Raw genomic sequence first — 18,772 nt, forward strand, 5'->3', positions numbered from 1 at the left:
TGGTTCTCAGTAGTTTTAAGTTGTTCTTTCAGGTTATTTGGTGGTTCTCAGGGGTTTTAAGGTGTTCTTTCAAGGTTTCTTGGAGATTCCCCGTTTTTTTTTTTTTTTTGACATTTCTCAGGTTTTTTGGGTGGTTTTCAGGGTTTTTTTGGTGGTTCTCGGGGGGGGGAGATTTGATATTTTCAAGGCTTTTCTTTTATCCCTCTTTCTACTTTTGCTCTCTTCATGGCTTTTTTTTCTCTGTTTTTTTATTCACATGCGACATCACAACCCACCCAACTCCCCCCCTCCCCCACACTCCACACCCCCCCCACACACAACCCCTCAGTAACAAGTGACATCAGCATCAGCCAGGACCACCGAGACGTTGACGGCGGCGGGTTTACCGACGCTCTTGTCCAAACTCCTCTGGATGAAGTTCATGGGGACACCGTCGTGCCCCACGACGCAGGCGAAGGTGTCGCCGCGTCGCCAGTCGGCAGCCGGGACGGTCAACTTGCTGTAGATGGAGAAGGAGTCACCATCTTCATGAGGGCCGAAGCTGATGAAGCTTCCAGAAGGAACGGGACGGTCTTCTTGCGTCCAGGTCACCAAGATGTCCCGTGGGCTGAAACCCAGAGCCAAGCAGGTCAAGGTGGCCGACTCCTGACGTGCCAACTCCTCGGCTGGCGGAGGGAAGACGTAGACCAACGGCGTCTTCACGGAGACGGCTGCAGGGTTGGGCAGAAGGGAAAGGTCAAGGGGCGGCAGGGACGGATGGATGGACGGACGGCCAGTGAGATCACTTCCACCTTGAGGCCAGCCCCAGGAGCTGGACCTTGCCAGTTGGCTATGCTCTTCCAGTAGACCCTCCCAACTGAACTTCTCCAGTAGACCCTCCCAGTTGAACTTCTCCAGTAGACCCTCCCAACTGAACTTCTCCAGGAGACCCTCCCAGTTGAACTTCTCCAGGAGACCTTCCCAGCAGACCAGCCCAGTTGACCTCTCCAGTAGAGAAGGCCCTTCTGGTAGACTAGACCCTCCCATCAGGCTAGTCTTTTCCAGCAGACCCTCCCAGTTGACCCATCTTCGGGAGAAGACCCTTCCAGTTGGCTATGCTCTTCCAGTAGACCCTCCCAGTTGACCCCTCCAGAGAAGACCCTTCCAGTAGATCAGTCCCGATTGATCCATCCAGCGGGGAAAAGACCCTTCTGGTTGGCTACACTCTTCCAGTAGACCCTCCCAGTTAACTTCTCCAGGTGACCCTTCCAGTAGACCAACCCAGTTGACCTCTCCAGTGCAGAAGGCCCTTCCAATAGACCAAACCCTTCCAGTAGACCCTCCCAGTGGACTTCCCCCATGGAGGAGACCCTTCTGGTGGACAAGTTCTCCTGGGAGGACGGGATTTGGGATGGGACAGGAGGTTCAGGTGCCTACCTATGTCTTTCTTAATGGACTTGGTGATGGGTTGGCCGAGCTCGGGGATGTTGACGGTGCAGGTGAACTTCTCCCCGGAGTTCCACTCGTCGGGGCAGATCTTCAGGGTGCTGGTGAGGCGGTAGAGACCGTTGTCCAGCTTCTGTGCTGTCCCGGGCGTCACGTCCAAGGCGTTGCCTTGATCCCGGCTCCAGGAGAACTTCACGTCCTCGGAAGACTTGAGGTTGGTGGCCACGCAGGTGACGGTGGCGTTCTGGCTGAGGTAGAGGTCCTCCAAGGATGGGGGGATGATAGTCACCTCCATCTCCGGTTCGACACCTGGTTGGGGTGGGAGGTCCAGGGGGGAGGACTATTTCAGTCCCCAAAAGATGCCTTCTCCCACCCACCCACCACCTATTGTGGCCACCACGCTCCTGGCAGCGCTCCACCATATCTTGGGGGGTGGAGGGGGTCAAGTGACGGCGTGTTGGGATCTGCACCCACCCGTCCATCCATCCAGTGGGTCCGCCGACCTCTAGATGCTCCAACCACCTCCCCACCACCCATCCATCCAGCTGGTGGGTCCATCAGCCTTCTCCATCTCTAGGTGCTTCGACCACCTGCCCATCAAGTCTCCATCCATCTCAACCATCCATCCGGTGGGTCCAGCAACCTTCACCACTTCTAGAGCCCTTAACCATCTTCCCACCATCCATCTCAACCATTGGTCCATCCACCTGGTGGGTCCATCAACCTCTGTCCATCTCTAGGCACTTCGACCACCTGCTCACCACCCCTCTGTCCAACTCTACCTTCTCCAACCGCTCGACCAACCATTTTTCAACCAACTGGTCATGTCTACATGTCCCTAGGGACCCAACCAACCCCCTCCCAATGTTCACCCACCCCAAGACCTTCAGGAAGTCCCAAGCTCCTCGTGCCCACCTATGCAGAAGGTGCTGATGGTGAGGACAGCGGGTGTCTCCAGGGACGAGTGGGTGACCTTGCAGGAGAACTCGGCTCCATTGTCCCAGCTCTGCCGGCTGACGTTGACCTTGCTCATGAAGGCGCTCTTCTCATTGGAGCACTGGGAGCAAGTGGAGTCCTTCTGGTTCAGGTCAGCCTCCTCATGGTTCACCAGCCACTGCACCTGGGCTTTACCAGCATCGTTTCCCTCGACGAGGCACACCAGGAGGACAGCCTGCTCAGGGTGGTCCTGGTTTGGGTCGCTCAGGAGCTTTGTTTCCACAGGCGGGTGAGGAACTGCAGAACAAGGACATCAGAGGTCACCAAGATGTCATGCAGGGCCAGGAGAAGCCCCAACTCAACTTGGTGTACACCAAGCCCTCACACAAGACCAGGACCAACCTAACTCGGTGTCCCAAGACCGAGCCCAACCTCAACCCCATCGTGATGTCCACCAAGACCAGGGCCAACCTAATTTGGAGTCCACCAAGATGTTGTGCAAGACCAGGACCAACCCAACTCTATGTCCTAAGACCGGGCCCAACCCAACTTGGTGTACACCAAGACCTCACACAAGACTAGGACCAACCCAACTCGGTGTCCTAAGACTGGGCCCAACCTCAACCCCACCTTGGTGTCCACCAAGACCTCACACAAGACCAGGACCAACCCAACTCGGTGTCCTAAGACTGGGCCCAACCTCAACCCCACCTTGGTGTCCACCAAGACCTCACACAAGACCAGGACCAACCCAACTTGTGCTCCCAAGACCAGGCCCAACCTCAACCCGATCGTGATGTCCACCAAGACCAAGAACAACCTAACTCAGTGTCCCACCTTCGTGTCCTACACCTGGACCCAACCCCAAACCCATCTTGATGTCCACCAAGACCTCACACAAGACCAGGACCAACCCAACTCGGTGTCCCAAGACTGGGCCCAACCCCAACGCAACTCGATGTCCCAAGACTGTGCTCAACCCCAACCCAACTTGGTGTCCACCAAGACCTCACACAAGACCAGAACCAACCCTCACCCCGTCCCTTCTCCTCACCTGGGAAGCCCACGGTGACGTTGGTCTTTGTGGCGCTGTGACTCACAGTACAGGTGAAGTCGGTGTTGTCCAAGCTCCCCACCGGGACGGTCAGCTGGGAGGTGAAGGTGTAGAAGCTGTTCTGACCTTGGACGTTGGGGTAGGTCTGGATTTCCCCCACCGTGCTGGGAAGCCAGAAGACGTCGGCGGGGAGAGGGAAGAACTCGCTGACCAAGCACCCCAAGGCGGCACTGTCCCCCTCGTTCTCCTCGCACGAGAGCAGCGGGTAGACGGATGGCGCGTGGGCTGGCTCTGCGGGCAAGGAGAGGACAACCCCATCCCCCTTGGTTGGTGGGATGTGGGGGACAACACAACCCAACCCAACCCTCCCCAGAGAGAGAGAGAGAGAGAGGGGAAAGGTGATGTGAAAGCACCGGTGGGAGGAGAAGGCCATGAGGCCGCCACCAGAAGGAGGAAGTTCAGCAGGGCAAGGTGGCCACCTGTGCACCCCCCCCTGCTCTCCCCCCCCATGGCCTTAAGGTTGGGGAGGGGGGGGTGTTTAGGCTCAGTTTTAGCACGGGGAGGGGCTGAACTCCACAGCCAGCATGGGGAGCAGGGAGCCTAAAGCTGGGTTTGGACCTGAGCTCAGCTTGGACAGGGCTGGAGAAGAAGGGGGAGGATGAGCCGGGCTTGCCCTAAGCCTGGCTTTGTGGGGAAAGGCTAAGGATTCACTGGTCTTTTGAGCCAGTCTGAAGGCTGAGCTGGGCTGGCTTTAAGCCAGGTGTTGTGGAGTGAGACTAAGGCTTCACCGGGCTTGAGCCCATCTGAAGGGGATTTAGGCTCAGCCAGGATAGCTCTGAGCTGGGCTGGCTTTAAGCCAGGCTTTGCAGGGCGAGGCTAAGGTTTTTCCAGGTTTGAGCCTGTCTGAAGAGGATTTAGGCTGAGCCAGGCTGACTTTGAACTGGGATTTGTAGGGCGAGGCTAAGGCTTCTCCAGGTTTGAGCTGCTCTGAAGGGGATTTAGGCTGAGCTGGCCTGGCTTTAAACCAGGCTTTGGGAATGAGACTAAGGCTTCTCTGGGCTTGAGCCAGTCTGAAAGGCTTTTAGGCTGAGCCAGGATGGTTTTAAGCCAGGCTTTGCTAAAAAAAAGCTCGGGTCCAAGCCTTGTTTTTAATGGCTTGAAGTTGAGCTTCTCTAGACCTGCCTTGAGCTGGGCTTTCCCTGCTAAACTCCAGACCAAGCTTTGCCAAGCCGGGGTTTACTAACCCTAAAACTGAGCTTTCTAAGGCTGGGCTTAACTCTGGGAGGGGTTTTGCTGCTGTGGAGAATCTAAACTTTTAGAGTTGACCTGGGACTTAAAACCTCTTAAACTGAGCTTTTCCTGGCGGTGAGGACAGCGTTAAACCCGGCTTTCCCAGGTAAGATTAAAGCTGCAGGGTCTGTAGGACCAGCCTCAAGCTCCATTTAAGGGAGAGGGGACTGCTTAAGCTGGGCTTGGCTGGGCGGAACTGAAGCTGGCACGGCTGGGTGAGCCTGGTGCAGCTGTGGGTGGCTTTAAGATGGGTTTAACTAAGGGAGGACCCTGGGGTGGACCCTGAGGAGGTTTGTTTTTTTGTTGTTAAGGGTTATTTTTGGGTCCTTCCTCATTATTTCGGGATTGTCCCACCTTGGTGGGGTTAAACTGGGCTCTAGGAGGGCAGCGGTGTGGTGGTGGCTAAGCCAGGAGCCCAAAAATGTCCATCCTGAACCCAAAAACATCTCCGGTAGGACCCAAAGATCTTTATGGTGGAGCCAAAGAACTCCTGAGGAACCCCAAAAAAATTCATGGAGAACCTCAAAGATCTTAATTGTGGAGCCAAAAATGACCATTCTGGACCCAAAAATTAATGGAACCCCCCCCAAAAAATTCTGGAGCACAAAACCTCTGGTTTCAACCCCAAAAAAGTCCCCTTTCTGGACCCAGAGGTTCTTGAAGAACCCAAAACTTCCTGGAGAACCACATAAATCTTCTTTCTGCCACCCCAAAAACTTGAGGAAGGACCCAAAAATCATCAAGGACCCAAAACTTCCCGGACCCAACCCAAAATTCTCCAGGGCTTTGGGGTGACCCTAAACTGCACCATTGGGTCCCAAAACTGGCCAGGACGGAGCTGCCCCGGAGCAGCTGGGGGACCTGTGGGGCAGGATGAGCTGTGAAGCAGGGGAGGGGTGGGGCTGGGGGAGCTGTGGGGCCGGGTGAGCTGTGGGGCAGGGTGAGCTGTGGGGCTGGGGGAACTGGGGATCTGAGGGAGCTGGGGAGCTGAGAGAGCTGGGAAGCTGTAGAGCAGGGACAGCTGTAGTGCAGGGGAGCTGTGGGGCTGGGGAACTGTGGGGCTGGGGAGCTGTGGGGCTGGGGAGCTGTAGAGCAGGGGGAATTGGGGAGGTGGGGGAGCTGCGGAGCTGTAGTGCAGGGGAGCTGTGGGGTGGGGGAGCTGTGGGGAAAGGGAGCTGTGGAGCCAGGAGAGCTGTGGGTCGGTGTGAGCTGTAGGGCAGGAGTAGCTGTAAAGCTGGGGAGCTGTGGGGATGGGGGAGCTGAGGAGCTCTGGTGCTGGGGAGCTGTGGAATTGGGGTAGCCTGGAACCCATGGGGCAGGGTGAGCTGTGGCCATGGGGAGCTGTGGGGCTGGGGTAGCTGGGAACCTGTGGGGCAGGGTGAGCTGTGGGGCAGCGGGAGCTGTGGGGCAGGAGTAGCTGTAGAGCTGGGGTAGCTGGGGAGCTGTGGGGCCGGGTGTGCTGTGGGGCAGAGGTAACTGTAGAGCAAGGGGAGCTGTGGGGCAGTGGGAGCTGTGGGGCAGTGGGAGCTGTGGGGCAGGGAGAGCTGTGGGGCAGGATGAGCTGTGAAGCAGAGGAGCTGTGAGGCTGGGAAGCTGTGGGGCAGGGGAGCTGTAGAGCTGGTGTAGCTAGGGAGCTGTGGGGCAGGCTGAGCTCTGAAGCAGGGGAGGGGTGGGGCTGGGGAGCTGTGGGACTGGGAAGCTGTAGAGTTGAAGGAACTGGGGAGCTGAGGGAGCTGGGGGAGCTGAGAGAGCTGGGGAGCTGTATTGCAGGGGGAGCTGTAGTGCAGAGGAGCTGTGGGGCTGGGGGAGCTGTAGAGTTGGGGTAGCTGAGAACCTGTGGGACAGGGTGAGCTGTGGGGCTGGGGAACTGTGGGGAAAAGGAGCTGTGGAGCAGGGGGAGCTGTAGGGCAGGAGTAGCTGTAGGGCAGGAGTAGCTGTACAGCTGGGGAGCTGTGGGGCCAGGAGAGCTGAGGAGCTGTGGGGCTGGGGGAGCTGTAGAGTTGGGGTAGCTGGGAACCTGTGGGGCAGGGTGAGCTGTAGGGCTGGGGAACTGTGGGGTTGGGGAGCTGTGGGGCAGGGGAGCTGTAGAGCTGGGGTAGCTAGGGAGCTGTGGGAGCTGTGGGGCAGGGTGAGCTGAGGAGCTGAGAGAGCTGGGAAGCTGTAGAGTAGGGGGAGCTGTGGGGCAGGGGAGCTGTAGTGCAGGAGTAGTTGTAGAGCTGGGGAGCTGTGGGGCAGGGTGAGCTGTAGGGCTGGGGAGCTGTGGGGCTGGGGAGCTGTAGAGCAGGGAGAACTGGGGAGCTGGGGGAGCTGCGGAGCTGTAGTGCAGGGGAGCTGTGGGGCGGGGGAGCTGTGGAGCCAGGAGAGCTGTGGGTCAGTGGGAGCTGTGGGGCAGGAGTAGCTGTAAAGCTGGGGAGCTGTGGGGCTGGGGTAGCTGGGAACCTGTGGGTCAGGGTGAGCTGTGGGGCAGCAGGAGCTGTGGGGCAGGAGTAGCTGTAGAGCTGGGGTAGCTGGGGAGCTGTGGGGCTGGGGAGCTGTGGGGCCGGGTGCCGGGTGTGCTGTGGGGCAGAGGTAACTGTAGAGCAAGGGGAGCTGTGGGGCAGTGGGAGCTGGGGAGCTGTGGGAGCAGTGGGGCAGTGGGAGCTGTGGGGCAGGGGAGCTGTGGGGCAGGGAGAGCTGTGGGGCAGGATGAGCTGTGAAGCAGAGGAGGTGTGGGGCTGGGGGAGCTGTGGAGCAGGGGGAGCTGTAGGGCAGGAGTAGTTGTAGAGCTGGGGAGCTGTGGGGCAGGGTGAGCTGTCGGGATGGGGAGCTCTGGGGCAGGGGGAGCTGTAGGGCAGGGGGAATTGCGGAGCTGGGGAGCTGTGGGGCACGGTGAGCTCTGAAGCAGGGGAGGGGTGGGGTTGGGGGAGCTGTGGGGCTTGGGAACTGGGGAGCTGAGGGAGCTGGGGAGCTGTAGGGCAGGCGTAGCTGTGGGGCAGGAGTAGCTGTAGAGCTGAGGAGCTCTGGTGCTGGGGAGCTGTAGAGTTGGGGTAGCTGGGAACCTGTGGGGCAGGGTGAGCTGTAGGGCTGGGGAACTGTGGGGCAGGGGAGCTGTAGTGCAGGGGAGCTGTAGAGGAGGGGGAATTGGGGAGGTGGGGAAGCTGTGGGGCAGGGTAAGCTGTAGGGCTGGGGAGCTGTGGGGCAGGAGTAGCTGTAGAGCTGGAGTAGCTGGGGAGCTGTGGGGCTGGGGAGCTGTAGTGCAGGGGAGCTGTGGGGCTGGGGGATCTGTAGAGTTGGGATAGCTGGAAACTTGTGGGGCAGGGTGATCTGTGGGGCAGGAGTAGCTGTAGAGCTGGGGAGTTGTGGGGCTGGGGAGCTGTAGAGCAGGGGGAACTGGGGAGCTAGGGGAAGCTGGGGGCTGTGAGGCTGGGGAGCTGTGGGGCAGGCTGAGCTGTAGTGCAGGGGAGCTGTGGGGCTGGGGAGCTGTGGGGCTGGGGAACTGTGGAGCTGGGGGAGCTGTAGAGTTGGAGGAACTGGGGAGCTGAGGGAGCTGCGGGAGCTGAGAGAGCTGGGGAGCTGTAGTGCAGGGGAGCTGTGGGGCTCGGGAGCTAAGGAGCAGGGGGAGCTGTAGGGCAGGAGTAGCTGTAGAGCTGGGTAGCTGTGGGGCTGGGGGAGCTGTAGAGTTGGGATAGCTGGAAACTTGTGGGGCAGGGTGATCTGTGGGGCTGGGGAGCTGTAGAGCAGGGGGAACTGTGGGACTGGGGGAGCTGTGGGGATGGGGAGCTGTAGAGTTGGAGGAACTGGGGAGCTGAGGGAGCTGGGGGAGCTGAGAGAGCTGGGGAGCTGTAGAGCAGGGGGAGCTGTAGTACAGGGGAGCTGTGGGCCTCGGGAGCTAAGGAGCAGGGGGAGCTGTAGGGCAGGAGTAGCTGTAGAGCAGGGGAGCTGTGGGGCTGGGAGAGCTGAGGAGCTGTGGGGCTGGGGGAGCTGTAGAAGGGGGGTAGTTGAGAACCTGTGGGACAGGTTGAGCTGTGGGGCTGGGGAGCTGTAGGGCAGGAGTAGCTGTGGGTCAGGAGTAGCTGTAGAGCTGGGGAGCTGTGGGGCTGGGGGAGGTGAGGAGCTCTGGTGCTGGGGAGCTGTAGAGTTGGGGTAGCTGAGAACCTGTGGGGCAGGGTGAGCTGTAGGGCTGGGGAACTGTGGGGCTGGGGAGCTGTAGAGCTGGGGGAATTGCGGAGCTGGGGAGCTGTGGGGCTGGGGGAACTCTGGGGCAGGGGGAACTGGGGAGGTAGGGGAAGCTGGGGAGGTGTGGGGCTGGGTGAGCTGTAGGGCTGGGGAGGTGTGGGGCTGGGGAGCTGTAGAGTTGGGGGAACTGGGGAGCTGAGGGAGCTGGGAAGCTGTAGAGCAGGGGGAGCTGTAGTGCAGGGGAGCTGTGGGGCCAGGAGAGCTGTGGAGCAAGGGGAGCTGTGGGGCTGGGGGAGCTGAGGAGCTGTTGTGCTGGGGAGCTGTAGAGCTGGGGTAGCTGGGAAGCTGTGGGGCAGGGTGAGCTGTGGGGCTGGGGAGCTGTGGGGCAGGAGTAGCTGTAGAGCTGGGGTAGCTGGGGAGCTGTGGGGCTGGGGAGCTGTAGTGCAGGGGAGCTGTGGGGCCGGGTGTGCTGTGGGGCTGGGTGTGCTGTGGGGCAGAGGTAACTGTAGAGCAAGGGGAGCTGTGGGGCAGTGGGAGCTGGGGAGCTGTGGGAGCTGTGGGGCTGGGGAGCTGGGGAGCTGTGGGAGCTGTGGGGCAGGGTGAGCTGTGGGGCAGGGAGAGCTGTGAAGCAGAGGAGGTGTGGAGCAGGGGGAGCTGTAAGGCAGGAGTAGCCGTCGAGCTGGGGAGCTGTGGGGCTGTGGGGAAAGGGAGCTCTGGGGCAGGGGAGCTGTAGGGCAGGGGGAATTGCGGAGCTGGGGAGCTGTGGGGCTGTGGGTGCTGTGGAGCTGGGGTAGCTAGGGAGCTGTGGGGCAGGCTGAGCTGTGGGGCAGGCTGAGCTCTGAAGCAGGGGGGGTGGGGCTGGGGGAGCTGTGGGGCTGGGGAACTGAGGAGCTGTAGAGTTGGGGGAACTGGGGTGCTGAGGGAGCTGGGGAGCTGTAGGGCAGGAGTAGCTGTAGGGCAGGAGTAGCTGTGGGGTAGGAGTAGCTGTAGAGCTGGGGAGCTGTGGGGCTGGGGTAGCTGTAGAGTTGGGGTAGCTGGGAACCTGTGGGGCAGGGTGAGCTGTAGGGCTGGGGAACTGTGGGGCTGGGGAGCTGTGGGGCAGGGGAGCTGTGGGGCAGAGAGAACTGTGGGGCGGGGGAGCAGGGTGAGCTGTAGTGCAGGGTTGCTGTGGGGCTGGGGATCTGTGGAGCAGGGGGAGCTGTGGGGCAGGGGGAGCTGTGGGGCTGGGGAGCTGTAGAGTTGGGGTAGCTGGGAACCTGTGGGGCAGGGTGAGCTGTAGAGCAGTGAGAACTGGGGAGCTGGGGGAGCTGGGGAGCTGTGGGGCAGGGGAGCTGTAGAGCTGGGGTAGCTAGGGAGCTGTGGGGCAGGGTGAGCTTTGAAGCAGGGGAGGGGTAGGTCTGGGGGAGCTGTGGGGCTGGGGAACTGGGGAGCTGTAGAGTTGGGGGAACTGGGGAGCTGAGAGAGCTGGCGAGCAGTAGTGCAGGGGAGCTGCGGGGCTGGGAAGCTAAGGAGCAGGGGGAGCTGTAGGGCAGGAGTAGCTGTAGAGCTGGGGAGTTGTGGGGCTGGGGGAGCTGTGGGGCAGAGGGAGCTGTAGGGCTGGATGAGCTGTATAGTTGGGGGAACTGGGGAGCTGAGGGAGCTGGGGAGCTGTAGTGCAGGGAGCTGAGGGGCTGGGGAACTGTGGGGCAGGGTGAGCTGGGAAGCTGGGCAGCTGTGGGGAAAGGGAGCTCTGGGGCAGGGGAGATGTAGGGCAGGGGGAATTGCGGAGCTGGGGAGCTGTGGGGCTGTGGGTGCTGTGGAGCTGGGGTAGCTAGGGAGCTGTGGGGCAGGCTGAGCTGTGGGGCAGGCTGAGCTCTGAAGCAGGGGGGGTGGGGCTGGGGGAACTGTGGGGCTGGGGAACTGGGGAGCTGTAGGGCAGGAGTAGCTGTAGGGCAGGAGTAGCTGTGGGGCAGGAGTAGCTGTAGAGCTGGGGAGCTGTGGGGCTGGGGTAGCTAAGGAGCTGTGGGCCTGGGGTAGCTGTAGAGTTGGGGTAGCTGGGAACCTGTGGGGCAGGGTGAGCTGTTGGGCAGGGGAGCTGCAGAGCAGGGGGAATTGGGGAGCTGGGGAGCTGTGGGAGCTGTGGGGCAGGGTGACCTGTGGGGCAGGGGTATGTGTGGGGTAGGGGGAGCTTTGGGGCAGGGGAGCTGTAGAGCAGGGGGAACTGGGGAGCTGAGGAAGCTGGGGAACTGTGGGGCTGGGGAGCTGTAGTGCAGGGGAGCTGTGGGGCTGGGGAGCTGTAGTGCAGGGGAGCTGTGGGGCCAGGAGAGCTGAGGGGCAGGGAGAGCTGTGGGGCGGGGGAGCAGGGTGAGCTGTTGGGCAGGGGGAGCTGTGGGGCATAGGAGCTGTGGGGTCAGGAGAGCCATTGGGTAGGGGGAGCTGAGGGGCTGGGGAGCTGTGGGGCAGCGGGAGCTGTGGGGCAGTGGGAGCTGTGGGGCAGGAGAGCTGTGGGGCAGGAGAGCTGTGGGCCTGTGGAGCTGTAGAGCAAGGCAACTGTGGGGCAGGGGAGCTGTGGGGCAGGGTGAGCTGTGGGGCTGAGGAGCAGTGGAGTAGGGGGAGCTCTGGGGCAGGGGGAGCCGTTGGGCAGGGGAGGTTTGGGGCTGGGGGAGTTGTGGGTCAGGGGGAGCTGTGGGGCTGGGGGAGCTGAGGAGCTCTGGTGCTGGGGAGCTGTAGAGTTGGGGTATCTGAGAACCTGTGGGGCAGGTTGAGCTGTGGGGCCAGGAGAGATGTGGGCCTTTGGAGCTGTAGAGCAGTGAGAGCTGTGGGGCAAGGGAACTGTGGGGCAGGGGTGCTGGGGTCAGGTGAGCTGTGGGGCTGGGGAGCAGTGGAGCAGGGGGAGCTTTGGGACAGGGGTAACTGGGGAGATGTGTGGCAGGTGAGGTTTGGGGCTGGGGAGCTGTGGGCCTGGGGGAGCTGTGGGGCGGGGAGAGCTGTGGGGCCGGAGTAGCCCTGAGGTCTGACCCTCCTGCCCCACACCTTGCAGTGGGTCTGACCTCCCTCCTCTCCACCCCCGGCCCCCCTCATCCTGGTAAGGGGGGGTGGGTTGGGGTCAGCAGGGGTTGTCTCTTCTCCTGGCCCCACAGATCCTGGGGGGATGGTCTGTCCCAGCGCCGTGGGGCAGGAGATGTGGTGGGGACTCCTGGGGAGCCAGGAGGGTTCTCAGCCTCCTCCATGGCTTGGGGGAGGCAGCACGTCCGTACGGCCCATCAGGCCCCAGAACCTCCTCCCCATGGTGGTGGTGGGACCTCAGAACCTTCTCCCACCTCCACAACCCACCAGGCGGGACCTCTCTGAGCCCCTTGGGACCACAGGAGCTCCTCTGCTGACCCATAACTCCTTCCCAGCACCACCCCCAACAGCTTTGCCACGCTCCCACTGCAGCTCCAAGTCCTCTACTCCTCCTCCTGCTCCCCCAAGATGGGCCACCAAGAGATGGGCTCCATCAGCAGAGGGGTGGCAGCAGGGCCAGGGAGGGGATTGTCCCTCTCTGCTCTGCCCTGGGGAGGCCCCAGCTGGAGTCCTGTGTCCAGAGCTGGGGCCCCAGGACAAGGAAGATGTGGGACTGGTGGAGAGGGGTCAGAGGAGCCCCGGAGGGGATCAGAGGGCTGGAGCAGCTCCCCTACGCAGAGAGGCTGAGGGAGCTGGGCTGGCTCAGCCTGGAGAAGAGAAGGCTGTGGGGGGACCTCATTGCAGCCTCCCAGTCCCTGAAGGGAGCAGAGGAACAGGAGGGGAATCAGCTTGTTCAAGGGCAGAGACTGGCAGGACAAGGGGGCTGGAGTGAAGCTGAAGGAGGGAAGGGGGAGAGGAGAGATTAGGGGGAAGTTCTTTGCAGAGAGAGTGGTGAGGGGCTGGAAGGGGCTGCCCAGAGAGGGGGTGGAGAAGCATCTTTGGACTGGCTGGGGCTGGGATGCAGTTGGTTTCCTTCCTTGCAGCCTGTACAGTGCTCAGCTTTAGATTTGTGACCCAAACTGTGCTGAGATCACAGGGATGCTTTAGCTATTGCTGAGCAGGGCTTGCACAGCATCAAGGCCTTCTCTGTTCTCACTCTGCCCATCCCAGGGAGGTGGCTGGGGCTTGGCAAGGGTGTGGGAGGGGACACAGCTGACCAAAGGGGTTATTCCATCAACATGACATCACGCTTGGAGATAAAACTGGGCAGGGCTTTCTTTCCAAGGGCAGCCTGGCTGGGCATCAGTCCGTGGGAGGTGAGAGTTGGTCAGTGACTGCCTTTACACCACTTCTGTTGGGGGGTGGGGGGCTGAGGCCCTGGGTTTTCCTTCACTTTTTATGCTCTCTGTATCTTGAGCCCAAAGTTTTTATTACACTGACTCTTCTGTTTCTCTCTCCCAGCCCAGTGTGGGGACAATGGTTGAATGTCTGGTGGGATTTTAGAAACAAGGTGGGGTCAGTCCATCACAGCTAAGTTTGGAAATGTGTGTCAGCAAGACAGAATCACTGTGTGATGAGGATTCACACTGTGGTGTGGCTCTGGGAAGGTCTCAGTGGTGGTTGGGTGTGTGTGGTTGGTTGGTCATCAGGTGAGAAACTGCCCTGTGTGCCACCCGTTGTGCATATTCCAATCTAAGTGCTGTTGTTGTTATTTCCCCTCCGTTTTCTGTCCCAGTAAACTCTTCTTACCCCAACCCATAAAGTTTACCTTTTCTCTTCCCATTCTGCTCCCCATCCCAGTGGGGGAGAGCTGAATGAGTGGTTACATGGTGTTCATGTGCTGGCTGCAGCTAAACCACGACAGTTCTTGATGGAACCCAAAACAGAGCTCAAGGGGTTGATGTGGTGACAGCTCTGACAAGCATCTTACAACAAAGGCAAGTCCCTGGTCACAACCATCTTGTGTTTGGCCACGTGGCTGTGGGATGTAAACCCTTACTTGCTCCATGTATTCTCCCTGGTGTGGTTTATCACCCTGTGGGACTTGTACCTGAGAGGTTAAAACCACTGATGTTTGCTTATTTATGGAGATGCACATTGTTGGTGTGAGAAGCAGCCAAAGGATGGAGTCTTACAGCAGCAGGGTGGGCCTGTTTTGATTGGAGACTGCAGAACAAACAGATAGATGTACCCCAGATCCTTGCACCATGTGTCCCAGGGCCCTTAAATCCTTTCGGATGGTCCTCTGTTTTCTTTTATGGATTTCATTGCTACCTACTTGGAAAATTAAAGGTGGATAATAATCCATGGGCCTGACCAAGGTTGGAAGTCGGTTGAAGTCCCTAACTGAGACTCCCTGAAGGCAGCAGACCTCCCTATGTAATGGGTCTGGCTTACAGATCAGACCCTCAGTTCTCTCCAGAAGGGAGTCCCCTAAGACAATGACCCATCTTTTCTTCTTAACAGAGGCTGTTTTGATGGTCTGCTTATGGGGTCTTATCAGGTGCAGTTATCCTATCAGCCATCTCATTATCTGGCTGGTCACCTTCCAGTAGGGCCTCATGTCTATTACTCAGGGGAACCTGGGGAGGAAGGACAGGCATGGAAGGCCCTTGCCACATACCTGCTTCCATTCATCCCTTTCATTTAGTCTGTCCTGCCTGGGGCAGGGTACAGGGTCACTATGACCCTGGATGCTACCTGCTGGTTGCTCACATTTCCCTTGCTGGGAGGACATTGCCTGTCTCCACCGATCTACCTCCATCTCAGCCTCCCTAATGCTCCTGAGTCTTTCTAGCTTGTCCTTGAGCACATCTGCCTCATCTTGCAGGGCTGAGCTCGACTGAGGAGACCCCTTATCTGCTCACACAGCCCTGACCAGAGCTGCCTCCTGCTACCAGCAGGCTGTGGCATTCCCTGCACCCTGAGGCATTCACAGCTACATGCTGCTGTGGTTGGTTGAACTGGGTTCCTACTTCCACAACGGAAGGTGCTGGGGTCCTGGAAGGTGCTGGGATCCTGACCCTGCTCTGAGTAGACACCATTGCTCAGTTCCTCACCAGTGACCCTCACTGGCCAAACTCACCTGCCAGCTGGTTGAGCTCAGCCTCCCTTCCCCTGCCTGGTGGGCTGGCTGGTGTGAGCTCTCCTGCCTGCCTGCCTGTGCTGAGGGCAGCGACTGCTCCCTGCCCTCCTGGACACCTTTTAAAGCTGGGGGGAGGTGGGGGTGGGGGCACCTGATGTCAGGGGGAGGGCAAAATTGGGCGAGCTTCGGGCTTTCTGCTGCTGTTTGAGGGGGCTGTAGGAGGTGCCCTGATCTCAGGAGCCCCTCTGTACAGCATGATCCTGGGCTTCCCTCAGTGATCAGCCCCTGGGCTTCCCTCAGCGATCACTGTCACCGCTGCTCATCCCCTCAACGACTGATACTCTTGTATTCATTTCTTTTGCCATTAAGACCAGTGTTCCTCCAACTTCTTCTCACATGGCTCCTTTTCTCCACCCCTGTGTTCTCAACAGCTGAGCCCTTCAGAAGCAAGGAAGTGAAAAGCAGCTGAAGTCACTTGGCCACAAGTGTTAAGAAACAACCAGAAATGAGAAGTGATTTGCTATTGCCCCCTTCTGGGTCTGAACTGTCATGGGAGTTCCACAGGAACTGAACTGTTGAGTCACTGGTCATGTGAGTTCTTCATTCACCTCAGAGCACTCCTGGGACTCTCTTGGTTCAAGCAAGGCTTCCTGACCTAGACTGGGTGGGGGTTCAGCCCCAGACAGCAGCTGAACACTACATGCCACTCGCTCACTCCCAGAGGAGAGTCAGGCAGAGCCTGTGTGGGTTGGGATAAAGACAGTTTACTCACTGGGAAAGGAGAACAAGAACAGCCCGTGGCAAATCTCACTTACACCCAGTAATAACACAGAGTACTTTATCAGCCCTGTGATACCACAGAGGATTGCACAGTGCAAGGACCAACCCAAGGTTCCAGCTGCACTCAGACTGCCCTGGAGTCACCCAGGAATACCCCTCTCCAACCAGCCCCTTTTATGGGGGAGTGATGCCAGGTGGTGTGGAAAAGAGCCCAGGCTAACTCAGGTCACCTGTGCTGGCTGCTTGGGAAGGTTCACTCTGGCCTGACCAGGACATTATCCACCTCCTTTTTCCACACCATCTACATCATGCCCAGATCTTACATTTTCAGAGTATTTGGGAGGTTGATAACATCATTTATCTATTATTTAGACCATCTCCCATGGACTGATTTTGTTATACACCAACAATTTAGCAGCTGTCCTCACCTAGAATTAAATCCCCTTGGGGTACACACTGGACTTTCCCATTCTTTTGCATCACCCACCAAGTGCACCCAGGTCCCTGAGCAAAAGCAGTCCCACAAATGTGTTTGCCTTTGCCTGAAGCAGGAACAACCCAGACTGTCTTCCCCAACAGGTTTTTCATGCACACTACAGGGACTTGATGCCCCTCTACAATCTATGGGAGTTTTGATTGGGTGGGGGCAGTTTGATTGGTAAAGCCCTGGAATTAACCACCCATGTGGCTTTGGCTAAGTGCATATCCCAGTATTTTAGGGTTCACCACCCATTGTATTTAGTGTAGCTTTTAACAGTCCACTGTACCTCTTGATTTTCTTGGGGGCTGGTGCATGGGGATGTGATATACCCACTTGATGCCATGGTCTTTGGTCCATGTGTCCATGAGAGTGGAACTCATTTCTGGAATACTGCCCAACTCAATTCTTTCTGGAGTGCCATGTCGCCAGGGGACTTGCTTCTCAAGACCCAGGAGGGTGTTCTGGGCAGGGACATGAGGCACAGGATAAGTTTCTAGCCAGCCAGTGGTTGCTTCTCCCCCTGTGAGCACACACCGCTGGCCTTGGGGTGTCTGTGGGAGAGGGATGGAATCGATCTGCCAGGCCTCTCCATATTTGTATTTCAGCCCTTGTCCTCCATACCACAGAGGTTTGAAATGCTTGGCTTGACTGAGGCACATGTTTCACATTCATGGATGACCTGTGAGATAGTGTCCATGGTCAAATCCACCACTTGATCACGAGCCCATCTGTATGTGGCATCTCTTCCTTGGTGGCCTGAGGTGTCATGGGCCCTGAGAGTGATGAAGAATTTGCCCTTACATTGCCAGTCAAGGTCTCCATGAGCCACCTCAATCTTCAGTTGGGTATGTGGGCATCTCCAGGCCGTCCTTTTACAGCCAGGTTCTCTAGCTGGGCAGAGATGTCTTGCCACAATGGAGCAGCCCCGATGGGTTTGCCACTGTATTGCCAGTTGCTTTGTTTCCATCGCTGCAACCACCCCCACAGGGCATTGGCCACCATCCAGGAGTCAGTACAGAGGTAGAGCATTGGCCTTTTTGCTCTCTCAGCAATGTCCAGGGCTAACTGGATGGCTTTTACCTCTGCAAACTGCCTGGATTCACCTTTTCCTTCAGTGGCTTCTGCTACTCGTCTTATGCTACTCCATACAGCAGCTTTCCATCTCCAATGCTTTCCCACAAAGTGACAGGACCCATCAGTGAACAGGGCATATTTTTTCTCATTTTCTGGCAGTTCACTGTACTGTGGGGCCTCATCAGCACATGTCATCTGCTCCTTAAGTGATATTCCAAAATCTTTGCCTTCTGGCCAGTCTCTGATCATTTCCAGGGTTCCTGGGTGATTGGGGTTTCCTATTCAAGCCCACTGCATGGTAAGTGTGACCCACTTGCTCCACGTAGCATCAGTGGCATGGTGTGCAGAAGGGACCTTCCCTTTGAACATCCAGCCCAGCACTGGCAGTCAGGGTGCCAGGAGGAGCTGGGCTGCAGTCCCAATCACTTCTTAAGTGGTTCTGCTTTCTGGCAGAAAAAAAGCTGCTGCTAATTTTTATTTTTCTACTTAAAAATATTGTCACAGAGCTGCTCTTCACAATGCTCTGCTCCACACTGCCAATCCACTTTCATTGTCCCTCTGCCATGGCAATGCTTCTGACCAGTCCTTCTGTGACATCCCCCAGATCCTCAAGCTCTCTCTCTCACTGCCCTACCTCAGTGAAACTGTGGTCAGAGCTTGTTTAGGTTTTGGGTGTTTTGTGTTCATTGTGGTGTCCTGTGTTCAGATCTTCAGGTTGGTGCTGAGGATCCCCTTGGAGTAGGGATGGCAGAAAGCCTTTTCCACCTGCCTCCTTTACCTGGAGGTGGTCTCCCTTTTCGTTAGCACTGCCATGTTTGCCTACCTGAAGCCCCTCTCAATCTCCTTTCTATTTACAGATTCACAGCTGTTGCAGTTTTGTGTAGCTGTGCTGCTGAGATGGCTCCTGCAAGCAGCAGCCAGAAGATCTCTGCAGGCCCCAGAGAGGAAACATTGGCCAATTCAAGGCCAGAGCTGCTGCTGACCAGGGCTGAGCCAGTCGGTGATGGTCACAGCACCTCTGGGAATCACAGTGAGGAGAAAAACCCCACAGGCAGGTGCATTTTGCCACCAGAGAAGCGAGTCAGAAGATGTAAGAAGCAGAGCAGACATCAAGGCCAGGGAGGAAGGAGGGGATGGGGAGAATGAGGCCCTCCAGGTGCCAGAGAGAGAGAGATTCCCCTGCAGCTGGTGGAGCTGGTGTCCCCCCACAGCCCATGGATGAGGATGGGGAGCAGAGACCATCTACAGCCTGTGGAAAGATTGATCCACGCCACAGCAAGTTTGCTGGGGCACTTGTGACCCTGTGGGGGACCAGGCTGGAGCAGTCTGGGCCCAAAGGTCAGCACCCATGGAAGAGAGTCCTACTGAGAGGCCTGTGGTGAGGAGATGACTCCCCAATAGAGAGGACTCATGCTGGAGAAGTTGGTGGAGGACTGTCTCCTGTGGGTGGGACACCACGGTGCCACAGGTGAAGAGGGTGTATGTGTGGAATGCACCCCCCAGCTAAGAAGGAAGACAACTCAGGAGGAACGGACTGAAAACCCCCATTCCCTGCCTCATGCCACAC

At 58.4% G+C, this 18,772-nt stretch overlaps 1 gene segment (V, D, J or C); it reads right to left on the minus strand.

Moving 5' to 3' along the window:
- Window positions 1–324: 324 nt before the first annotated feature.
- On the minus strand, window positions 325–16,828 carry LOC311200656 (Ig mu chain C region secreted form-like). The segment is given in 5 exons: window positions 16,753–16,828; window positions 3,416–3,706; window positions 2,341–2,658; window positions 1,417–1,734; window positions 325–710 (listed from the first exon to the last, which is right to left on the minus strand).
- Window positions 16,829–18,772: the final 1,944 nt, after the last annotated feature.

The sequence above is a fragment of the Gallinula chloropus genome, assembly GCF_964237585.1.
Source record: "Gallinula chloropus genome assembly, chromosome: 24".
Taxonomy (NCBI): domain Eukaryota; kingdom Metazoa; phylum Chordata; class Aves; order Gruiformes; family Rallidae; genus Gallinula; species Gallinula chloropus.